The 11,478-nt window shown below is 45.7% G+C and overlaps 1 long non-coding RNA gene across 1 annotated transcript; it reads right to left on the reverse strand.

Annotated features, from left to right (window-relative positions):
• Positions 1-2,973: 2,973 nt before the first annotated feature.
• On the reverse strand, positions 2,974-11,253 carry LOC122210651. Its single transcript, XR_006198153.1, has 3 exons — positions 11,190-11,253; positions 8,020-8,240; positions 2,974-3,311 (listed from the first exon to the last, which is right to left on the reverse strand). It is a non-coding gene; the product is annotated as an uncharacterized LOC122210651 (long non-coding RNA).
• Between the last annotated feature and the right edge of the window lie 225 nt (positions 11,254-11,478).

The raw sequence follows: 11,478 nt of genomic DNA on the forward strand, positions 1-11,478 counted from the left end.
AAGACTTTCTGAAGGAAATTAGGAAAGCTTCTTAAAAGCAAAAAAGAAAAAAGAAACGCTTGCTGGAGAAATCAATAAAAGAAAACAAACAACCCAATAAATTGTAGTTATTCCTGTTTTATGGATGGGGAATGAGCTTTTTGGAGAGAAGTAAATGGTCATTGCCAGCACTATTATTCAAACTCAGATTGGTTTGACCTCAAAATGCATGTTCTTTCCATTACTCCAACCTTCCCACGATTACAGTAGGAGTCCTCTTAACTGCGCTTTCCTCTTTTTTTTTCTTTTATGTTTATTTATTCTTGAGAGAGAGACAGAGCAGGAGCTAGGAGGGGCAGAGAGAGAGGGAGACACAAAATCCAAAGCAAGCTCCAGGCTCCGAGCTGTCAACACAGATCAGCACAGAGCCAGACGTGGTGCTCAAATGCACGAACTGTGAGATCCTGACCTGAGCCAAAGTCGGACACTTAACCGACTGAGCCACCCAGGCGCCCCTTGACTGCACTTTCTTAGTTCAGATCAACTGGCTTCCCCTTGGCTTGTGCACACAGAGTGGCTGATGGCCAAACCCAAGAGCTACAGCTAGGAGGCTACCTGCTATTATATCACACACTTCTGAACCCATTTGTTGAGGTACAGGCTCATCAGGAGTCATTAGTATATTTTTCTCAAACCAGTTCATGTCATTACCTCCCCTGGGAAATAGGGATAATTATATTACTGGCCTTCCAGGCTGATTGCAATGATTAATTAGTGAATTCAGGTCAAGCACTGAACAGTACCTGGCAAGCATGAGCCCTCCAAGGCAGCTAATAATATGTATGCCATTTAGTGAAACAATCTATAATCTTGTGCAGTCAGAGTATTTAAAAAAATTACTGTTTCTATGAAAACTAAATTGAATTTTTTGGAAAAAAAAAGAATAAAGGTGGTTGGTATTAAGAATTCTTTGTTGAAATTAAGTATGGACAAAACAACCATAAAATATGGGGCGGGGGAGGGGGGTACTTCAGAAGTCTGAAATCAAACTGCTTCAAAAATATCTCTAAACTCCTGATCCACTTTAAAGAAACTGGAACTCGAAATATGGTTGACGTACAATGGGCGTGGTTTGGGCTTTTTTTTCTTTTTTGCAAGAAAGATGAAAACCAACACACAAATGCCTTGCAGCAAAAGACAGACAAATGCACATGCAGGCGTAAGTTTTAAGTAAAAACAAACCAAAAAATGATACATGTATTTTTTAAATCATTCCCTTCTTTTAAAATCTTTGATTAACTGATCACATGCAGGTTCTGTTCATGTTAAAGATAGGACTTCCAATATGGATGCTTAGACTTTTGAGTGAATGAATGGTGATGCAGAAACAAGCAATACGGTTGCTTAATCAGCTGGTTCTCCTAATAAACAACCTATTTTACAGGCACGTTGCTAAGCAAGGATAAACCTGTTTACTCCTCTGTTCCTAGTCTGTGGGCTTGTTAGACCTTATAAGCAAACAATGTGGGCAACAGCTTCTTCTGGTTTTCTCTTCCTTTTCAAGTTCCTAAAGCTCTTCTTTTCTCTGCCATCATTTTCCCATTTTCTTCACCTGCTCGGGTGGATGAAAGAATCTTAGTGAAATAAAAAGCTCAATGAGGTGAAAATACATCCCATAAAAACTCCCATTAAGGAGTTTACTGGCGGGGCTTGTACTTCCCTCACTTAGATGGCCATATTTTATCCCTCCCAAGGAAACCCGACACTCTTAATCCAAAAAGAATGCAATGAGAATCAAAGCGCAAGAGGCAGGGTCAGGTTGCAATCCTTTTATTTGCCAAAGAGGGCTGAGGGGAAAGGGATGGGAAGAAATTTACAACTAGCTATTCCAGAGCCTTCTGAGCACAAAAGTTAAATCACTCTAACTTCTGCCTGACTTACTCGACCTCGACCTGATGAACAAAGCCAGATTCTGTGTGAAGGGGGAAATCTGGGCAACACTGAAAATGAAGGAGCTGAAGTATAAATAATAAATTTAGTATTCAGCTTTACAAATTACAAGTAAGTTTGTTGCATTACTGGATTTTGTCTTAAAGAAGGAAAAGGAACGTGGGACTTAGAAGTGCACAGAATCAGGTTCGAATCCTGACTAAGCCATTTGGTGTCCCTGTGACCCTGAGGCGGGTTATTCCGCCTCTTGGAGACTCAATTTTCTCATCTGTTAAATGAAGACCGTAATATCGGTTTGGAAAATTTATGCTGAGGATTATATAGAATGCTAAATATAAAAGTGACTAGCACAGTGCCAGGCTCAAAATAAGTTCTGTTTATTGATTTAAAATAAGAGCTTTATTTCAGCCTGGATCCAAAACTCCACCACGCATATCCTGGGAGTATTAGGTCTGAGGGCGTCGGCTCTCCATAAACTGGGAAACAGGATGGAGCCACCCGATCTCCTTGCTTCCTGGGAAGGGAGCCTTCTCACTGCCTCTGAGTGCACAGCCATTTCATTTCTACCAGCCCCTCTTGGCAGCTGAGTCGGCCTCAGCCTGTGAGGGCTGAGGTCCTGTTTATGGGTCTACCTCCAATGAGGCAGACCTACCTCCGTGAGGGCTGGCTCCACCTCCAATTCTCTCTGCAGAGAGCTAGCAGCTTGCTGCTTCTCACCTGGTTGACGATGGTGCACACACAGCATGCCTTCATCAAATGCTTATTGAAAAGCAATGGCACTGGGACGTCTGGGTGGCTCAGTCGGTTAAGCGGCCGACTTCGGCTCAGGTCATGATCTCGCGGTCCGTGAGTTCGAGCCCCACGTCAGGCTCTGTGCTGACAGCTCAGAGCCTGGAGCCTGTTTCAGATTCTGTGTCTCCCTCTCTCTGACCCTCCCCCGTTCATGCTCTGTCTCTCTCTGTCTCAAAAATAAATAAAAAAAAAAAATTAAAAAAGAAAAGCAATGGGACTGAGCTATTTTAAATACCATCATCTCTTCACAAACTCAATCCAAACCAACACTGACAGCCAGCATACAGCCAGCATGGAAGGAGCAATGGTGGGGACAGGAGTATCATTCCCCAGGAATTTCTTGAGAAGAATCCATTAGTTCCTCCCCCTGTGTGAGTCCCATCAGCCCCTCCCCCAATACCTTGATATGGACGGTTGTAGGGTAGCAGGCACATCACATTTAAGGTAAACCCCCTGGTTCCTTAGCCCCTCTTCACTAATCTGGACTTAAGTAGCTTGTTTCTCCAAAGAAGAAACTCGGAGGATGTCTCTGTTGCACAGCATGAGATTTAAGACGCCAAGATCACAGTCGACTTGAGGTGCCCATGGACCTGCCAGGGGAGGGTAGGACAAGGTTACTCCCTCCAGGCAGGGGCAAAGGGACAATATAAACAAAGGCAAGGAAGATGACAGGGCATAGAGAGAGGTGGGTGGCTACAGGCTCCGGGGACAGGGGCAGAGTCTGGATGAGAGCAGGGACGGCCATCGAAGAGGCTGGCCTCCATTTTGTAACCGCAAAGTCAACAGCAAGGGCGACGGTAGTGCAGCAAAGCCAAGAAGGGAGCCAGCGCCGAAATGGAGGGGGCACTCCACCCACCTTCTCCACCACCAGGGACAAAGGGCCAGTTTGAATCTGTGCCTCCTGACTTTAACAACCAAAGATTTCATCTGGCAGTCACTGTTCATACAACACAAACTCTCTTTCCTCTGAAATAAATTCTTTCTTTAAGAGGAAAAATAAGAAAGCCTCCATCATCAGAGCCCGTGGTTCCAGACAATGGCAAGAGGGTGGCTGCCAGCGCTCAGTGAAGGGGGCCTGTGTGCCTCGGCGGCCGCCCTCCTTATCTTTTATCTCCTGCCTGCGCCGGAGCTCTTGTTTTTCCTGGGTGTTTTGACGACTTCTCTCCTTCAGCTGCTTTGACAGAATCTGCCGGCTGCCGGCGGATGCAAAACAACCGTCTTCTTGTGCCTGGGCCGCTCTGTCTTCACTCCAGGCCACAGGGGAGAAAACGTGTCTTTGTGGCTTCCCTTCAATAGCTGTCTGAATCCAAACCCCTCGTGGGCTCTGGCAGGAGGAGCCCGCGAGACTGTGAATAGATGGTGTTGTTTGCTCCTCTTTGCAAAGCTGGCCTCTGGACATCCAGAAATGCATCCACAGGCCAGGCCTGGCGGTTTGGGGACAGATTCATGGGCGAGCTGGCAGGTGCCCCAGCCCATGGACAATTATTATCACTGGTGTGTGTGCAGCTCATTCAAGTCCATCTACAAAATGCTTTCAGAGCTGCTGGCTCACTCGCTTACCATTGACAGTGGACCTACTCTGTGCCTGGCACGGCCCTCGCCAATTGTAATCTCCCAGAGCCCGAAGGTTATGCTCTACCGGGGGTATTGTTCTAGTCTCTTTGTTTTACAACTGAGGAAACCAAGTCTCAAAAAAGTAGGGTGACGTGCATACGGCCACACGGTTAAAATGTTATAGAGATCTACACCAATAGTTCCAGAAATGCTCAGGACCTCCTAAAAGACATCTTATTCTCTGCTAAGCGACAGAGAAGGAACATGACACCCACCAGCCTAGATGTCGTGTGCTGTACCCCCCTCTCCCCACAGGTAAAGGAAAGGAGGAAATAATCATTCCCTTTCCCTCACTTCATATCCCTCCTTCTCACACTCAACATCCAAAGGCCCTTTCACATTAAAAAAAAAAAAAAAAAAAAAAAAAAAAGGAGTTTGTTCCCAGGCTGACCCTGGCCTTCTTCACTAGATCAGTCTGAACCCAAGCATCTCCAATGTCTTCATCTTGGCCTTGGTGGGACAATGTAAGGGAGCCTAGGAAAATCCCCAAACTCGGGTAGCAAGGCTGACCTAGAACTATTAGCCAAAGGGACCTTTAGCAAGCCACCTCTCTGTGCCTCATTTTCCCTCTGGTAGAATAGAGGTGCTGATAATACCTCACAGGACGTTGGGAGGATAAAATGAGAACAAACAAAACAACTGGCTTTGGAGGGCACACCAGTAACACCAGTTACGTTAGAGCAGCAGCAGCTGCACAAATAGTGGTAGAAGGGACAGTGAGGAGGGGAACACGGGTGATCTTACTCCTGCCCTGGTGGCCGGAAGCAGGAATCCTTTACTCGATCGACTGTACAACAGACATTCCGTGTGTGTTACCAGGAACAACGCATTATTCCAGAAACCTTTGCAGCTTCCACATCTGCAAAATGACTGGAGGTGTCGGCAGGGAGATAAGACATCTACCAGTTACTGCCAATATGCCAGATTGAGCCCATAGATTTTGTTTTATTTGGCACATAGCTTCAAAAAAAAAAAGTGAGGCAGGATTTTAAAATTGGAAGTTCTAACAATAATGAGGCTATATTTATACAAGCAGCAATCAAGTAGACTTGGATAGAGACTTCCTTCTTATACAGGGCAAGCAGTCTCCAGTTCACCACAGTCTCCACCACCCTCTATCACCTCATGAACACTGCAGCTCAGTGTCAGTTCCGGTTGTTATTGTCATTAGATTGTCATTGTCCTGATAATGAACATTCCGTCCATGTGTTTAGGGTAACGCTAGCTGCTATAATTAACAAAGCCCAAAATGTGCGTGATTTAATGCAATAAGCATTTATTTCATGGTCTTGTGACAGTCGCTGGTGCTGGTTTTCCTCCAGATGGTGATTTAGGGACCCAAGCTCCTTCCTTCCATCTTATGGTTCTGCCATCGCTTAGGGCTTTGATGTTTGGTCTTCAGTCAGAGAATGGGAAAAAGGAGAGTAGAAGACCCCTATCTGCTTACTAAAAGCCCCAGCCCGGAGGGGACCTTTGTCACATCCTCACATACCTCATTAGTGTGCTCTTATTGGTAAGAACTAGTCACATGACCCCACTAGATGCCAGGTAGTCAGGGAAATGTACATTTCAACCAGATAGCCACCTCTGGCAATAACTCTAGAGTACAAAAGGGGAGCACTCAGTTGTGTCTCTGCCACACCAAAGCTCCAGGAAAAACATGGGCAAATAAAATATAGATGGAGAGCTTTGTGGTTTTTCTTACACTCACCTATTGTACTCATTTACATTCTGGGTGTTTGTTTTTTTTAATTTTAGAGAACTCTCCATAATTTCTCATAATTTTTTAAATTTTATTTAAATCCAAGTTAGTTAACATATAGTGTAATGATTTTAGTGATTCATTCCCGACATATAACACCCCACGTGCATCCCTACAAGTGCCCATCAGCCATTTAGCCCATCGCCCCACAGACCTCCCCTCCAGCAACCCTCAGTTTGTTCTCTGTATTTAAGAGTCTTTTATGGTTTGCCTCCCTCTTTGTTTTTATCTTCTTTTTCCTTCCCTTCCCCTATGGTCTCCTGGGGTGTTTCTTAAATTCCACATATGAGTGAAATCATACGATATTTCTCCTTCTCTGACTTATTTTGCTTAGCATATTACATTCTAGTACCACCCATGTTGTTGTAAATGGCAAGGTTTCATTCTTTTTGATGGGTGAGTAATATTCCATTGTATATAATATATACCACATCTTCTTTATTCATTCCTCGGTTGATGGACGTTTGGGCTCTTTCCATAACTTGGCTATTGTGGATAGAGCTGCTATAAACACTGGGGCGCATGTGTCCCTTCAAATCAGCATTTTTGTATCCTTTGGATAAATACTTAGTGGTGCAATTGCTGGGTCGTAGGGTAGCTCTATTTCTAATTTTTTGAAAAGCCTCTGTACTGGTTTCCAGAGTGGCTGCACCAGTACTCATTTACATTCTATCCCACGTGGGCACTGTAGTTTCTAATGTCTGGGCTGCAGGTCCCGGAGCAGAGCAGATTCTGATTCCACAGTCAGGGTGAGCCTGAGACTCGGCATTTATAATAAGGTCCCAGGTGATGCCATGAGGCTGATCTGTGAAACACGCTTTCAGTAGCAAGACTCTAGATTTCTAGCCTTCCTAGACCACCTGCCTCTCCTCCCAAACTTCAACCCCCATCCTGTCTATGCTCCTGTAGGCTCGTTTGACTACCTCTGTCCCACTTCAAGGCAATTAGCTTTATTAATCCGAAATGATTTTTATTAGTCTGTTTCCCCAGTGGAGAAGGAGCTCCTCGGGAGCAAAGACTGCACTATTCAGGCTCAATACATGTTTGCTGAAAAAACACATGAACATTTACTGAGAACCTAGCTATAGTGTATGCATACAGTGCTATATATTCCAAGATACATGGCCAATGCAGTGAACAAACTCTAAGTATTTGTCGTGTGCCCACCGTGGTGAAACAAGAGCTGGGAGCCACAAACGTGGCGGAAACATTCTGAGCTGAACAGGTTTTCTGCCTGGTTTGGATAATGAGGCAGAGAATGGGACTCAGACCAAACAAAAAGTCGGGGGGGAATAATCAAGTGCCGTCTTACATGCTCCCCATGCAGAGAATCTGGAGAAGGAAGAATGGGGGAACTAACTGTTCTTTGTATGCAGAATCAGCCACATATTCTCACTGGTGCCAACCAGACTCCTCTCTGTTACAGGCTGTGTTGCGTCCCCGTAAAATTTGTATGTTGAAGTCATAACCCCCAGGACCTCAGAATGTGGAGGCAGGGTCTTTCAAGAGCTAATTAAGTTATAATGAGGTGATCAGGGCGGGACCCAATCCAATATAACTGGTGTCCTTATAAGACCAGAGCAGGACACAGACACACAGAGAGGGGAAACCAAGTGAGGACAGAAGGAGAAGAAAGCCAACTACAAGCCAAGGAGAGAGGCCTCAGAAGAAAGCAACCCTGCAACACCTCGATCTTGGACTCGCACCTCCAATACCGTGAAGAAATAAATTCCTGTTGTGTCAGCAATATGGTCTGTGGTGCTTTGTTACAGCAGCTGGAGCAGACTAATACACCTTGTTATAATACACCTTGTCCATTAACTTCCTGGCCAGTCAGGATCCTAACCTTGCAGAGCAGGTGAGAGAGGTGGCAGGCAGATGTTGGTTAAATACCTCTGTTGTGACCGTGTTAGGCAACTCACCTCATCTTCTTTAATCCTCAACACAACCATGTAGAATAAACAGCCATATTCTTTCCATTCTGCAGATGGAGGAAAGTGAGGTTTGGAGAGATGAAGAACTTCCCCCGCATCACGGTCAGAGAGAGTAGCCAAGGAAGCCAGGTTTATACCTGCCTCCATTTACCATAAAGCCCTAGACTCCTGAGGGCCCACACGGCCTCTCGCACAGTCAGCCCACAGACCTGTGGAGAAAAACAAAAGGCAAACTACATACAGGTGCCAGAGAAAATACTTTCAACCACTGTCTATCCGAACAGCAGTGCAGTTACTAAAACAAACATGATGCTATTCCAGAACAAAAAGGATGTAAGAAAATAGTGGGGCTCCAGCCTCAATACCCACATTTCTAACCTTTTAACACTAAACAGCCTCCGACAATAGTGAATTTTACTCATGCTCCGACTCTTTCCACTCAAGTTGGCTTTGTGAGTTGTTGGTTTTATCAAAATTGAGTGAGAGTGTGTTCAATACAATGTTGGATTCATTGGGGGAGAAAAAAGCAAAAGAAAAACCTCAGTCCTTCAATGCCAGGAGCTTACAAAGACATATAAACCGTGAGGACTTCCAAGGACTTACTCAGAAGCCGTTCTGCAAATGCATTTCTTGAACAAAGGGCCAATGTTCCTTTCAGGGAAGAACGCGGTACTGGTTTCCGGCATTTTTCTTTAAGTCATTTAGGACCATGCCAACAAACAAACATATACTTCTCCTGGGAGAAAGAATCTCATTCAACGCAGCTTACAAGAGTTCGATTATCGGGGAGGGGGTGCTTCATGGCACGTGCCTCGCCAGCCGGGCCCCAAACGTACAGATCTGCTTACAGGGCTTTATTGATGGTGGCCACAGACAGATAGGAGCCTGTGGAGAGAACTGACACCCCATGGACGTGCATTGATCGGCATCATCCTAACCAACGCTCGGCTCTGCCAGAAAGAGCTGAAAAGTCCACCTTCTTCCTTGAAAAATTTGTTTCCTAAACATGTAAAAATATAGAAATAATACACCCGTGTCTATCAGGGTTGAGACTCCCTTCACCATGACAATTCAAGGGTTTTGGAGGACCTGAGATGATAGAAAATTGAATGACATTAAGTGATGATTGACCCTTCAGCCAGATACCTATTTCAGCTTTTAATGAACTGGAAATATTACAGGGCGGGCTCTGAAAACACACAAGCGTTGGATTAAGACAGGCCATACGCAGCTCGGCTGCACACTAGCCATATGACCTTCAGTAAGTACCTAACCTCTCTAAGCTTCAGTATCTTTACCTCTAAAGCAAGGATAATAATGCTACCTCCCAGGACCTATGGCCGGATGAAACCAGATTGCACAGGAGTGTTCAGACAATGCCTAGCATAAGGATAAACCCTTGAAATATGTTACCAGTTCTTCCTTTATTCCAAGGAACTGGTTTCACAAATACAGCATGTTTTGGGGCTCCGGGGTGGCTCAGCTTGGTTGAGCATCCAACTCTAGATTTCAGCTCAGGTCATGATCCCAGGGTGGGGGGATCAAGACCCACATCAGGCTCTGTGCTGACAGCATGGAGCCTGCTTGGATTCTCAATATCTCTCTCTCTCTCTCTCTCTCTCTCTCTCTCTCTCTCTCTCTCTCTCTTTCTCTCCCTCCCTCTCCCCCACTCACACACTCTCCCTCTCTAAAATAAAAATAATAAAAATTTTTTAAGTATAGGTACAACATGTTTTAAAGTATAACCAATATTTAAGCACTACCTCTAACAGTACTGCTGAGTAAGGGATAGGTTGTCCCGCTCCAGCAGTTAGCAAGGGATGGATTTTCTCCTCACCCACATCTTGGCCTCTAAATTCATCCATTTATTCAAGTGTACTTATCGAGGACCCACTCGGTACCGTACCAGCGTGCTGGAGCAGGGAAGCCCTCAGAGACGACTAAGAGAGTATCTGGGGGCTCCATACAAAAGTGGGTGACAGATGTGTAGAAAACAACCCATACAACAGGCAGAAGAAAGCAGGGTCGTAATAGAGGAATAAGCACTACACGAAGAGAAGTCTGGCTGATCCCCTCAGGAGCACCCCATCCCCCAACACACATAGACTATACCATCATGGACCGGAAGTTTCACAGAAGTTAGGACTTTGTTTTCTACGTTTTGCATGCTAGCCCTGAGCACACTTGGCTGGTGCTCACGGAGGTATCCAAAAAAAACCAGACTGTGTACTGAGTGAGTTGATAGCTATCTTAATCTGTTGTGCCTAGAAGACAGTAGGTGTGGATTCCCCTGTCTTCTGGAACAGAGTGCAAGAGGAGGGCACATCGGTGGCCACACGCAGATGCAGGGGGCCATCGAACACCTTCCTGAGCGGGAGGGGCGGTGCTCAAGACACAGGCCTAGGCGGCAGGTCCAGGCGTGGGGTCACCTACGTGGAGACAGGAACTGAAGTCAAGGGAGGCAGACATCCAGAAAGGAAAGGAACTGCTGAGAACCGGCACAGAAGAGAGCACAGGAGGCGCCTGCTCCATCACCGCTGAACCGAGGTGTAGATGAGGAGGGAAAGGCTGATCAACCACCACTCAGGAAACACCAGTGCAAAAGGCAGCCCTGGAGGAGACACACGTTCCCTGGGCTCCCAGCCCTGGTGGAAAACGTTATCTTCATACGACCACACACTCCGACGGACCCTTCTCACACCCTAGCCCTCCCTCAGCTATTTGTGTGGACGCTGTGGTTTTCCTTTCTGACCCTTCTTATTGACATTTTGGAAGAAAAGGGGAAGAAAGCCAGGATGTCACAGAAGGACTGGGGTTGGCAGAGGGTGAGGCCCTTGACCGTAGGTGGTCTCTGGGGAGGCAACATGAGGCCATAGGAAGACCATAGACTTTTCAGCCTCCTGCTTCCTAGTGATATCAGCTGTTCTGTGACTCTTCAGTGCCCTCTGTTTCTGCATCTATCAAATGAACACACACATACATTTCACTGTTCTCTAGACAATGCAATAAATCACTAATATGAAAACCTCTCACATCATGTCCGCTATGTAACAGGTACCCAGTAAATGGGAGCTTCCTTTCCTTTGGGCAAGCTTTGGAACTGCTCTGGGCCTTCACTCTTCCAGAAGGCATAGAGAATTAAAGAAAGTGCTACTCACATGGTTATTATTAGGACCCACTGGGTGGTATATAACGAATCTCTCTCCCCGATATGCTTCTGCCTCTCCTGGCTCTCCCGTTGGAACACCCAGATATAAACAAAAGAGTCTAGACGCTACTACTTACACGTATGTGAGAGATTTCTTAAAAAGAAGTGCATGTGTGATGGAAGGATGGGAAGATGATGGGATGGAGAGAGGGGTCTAATTTCTACAGATACAGAATCTTCCATATTCAAGCTGCTTCAACCTCTGAGTGGTCCTCCTGAAAAGCAGAGGTCACAGAAAT

Source organism: Panthera leo, chromosome F2 (assembly GCF_018350215.1).
Source record: "Panthera leo isolate Ple1 chromosome F2, P.leo_Ple1_pat1.1, whole genome shotgun sequence".
NCBI lineage: Eukaryota > Metazoa > Chordata > Mammalia > Carnivora > Felidae > Panthera > Panthera leo.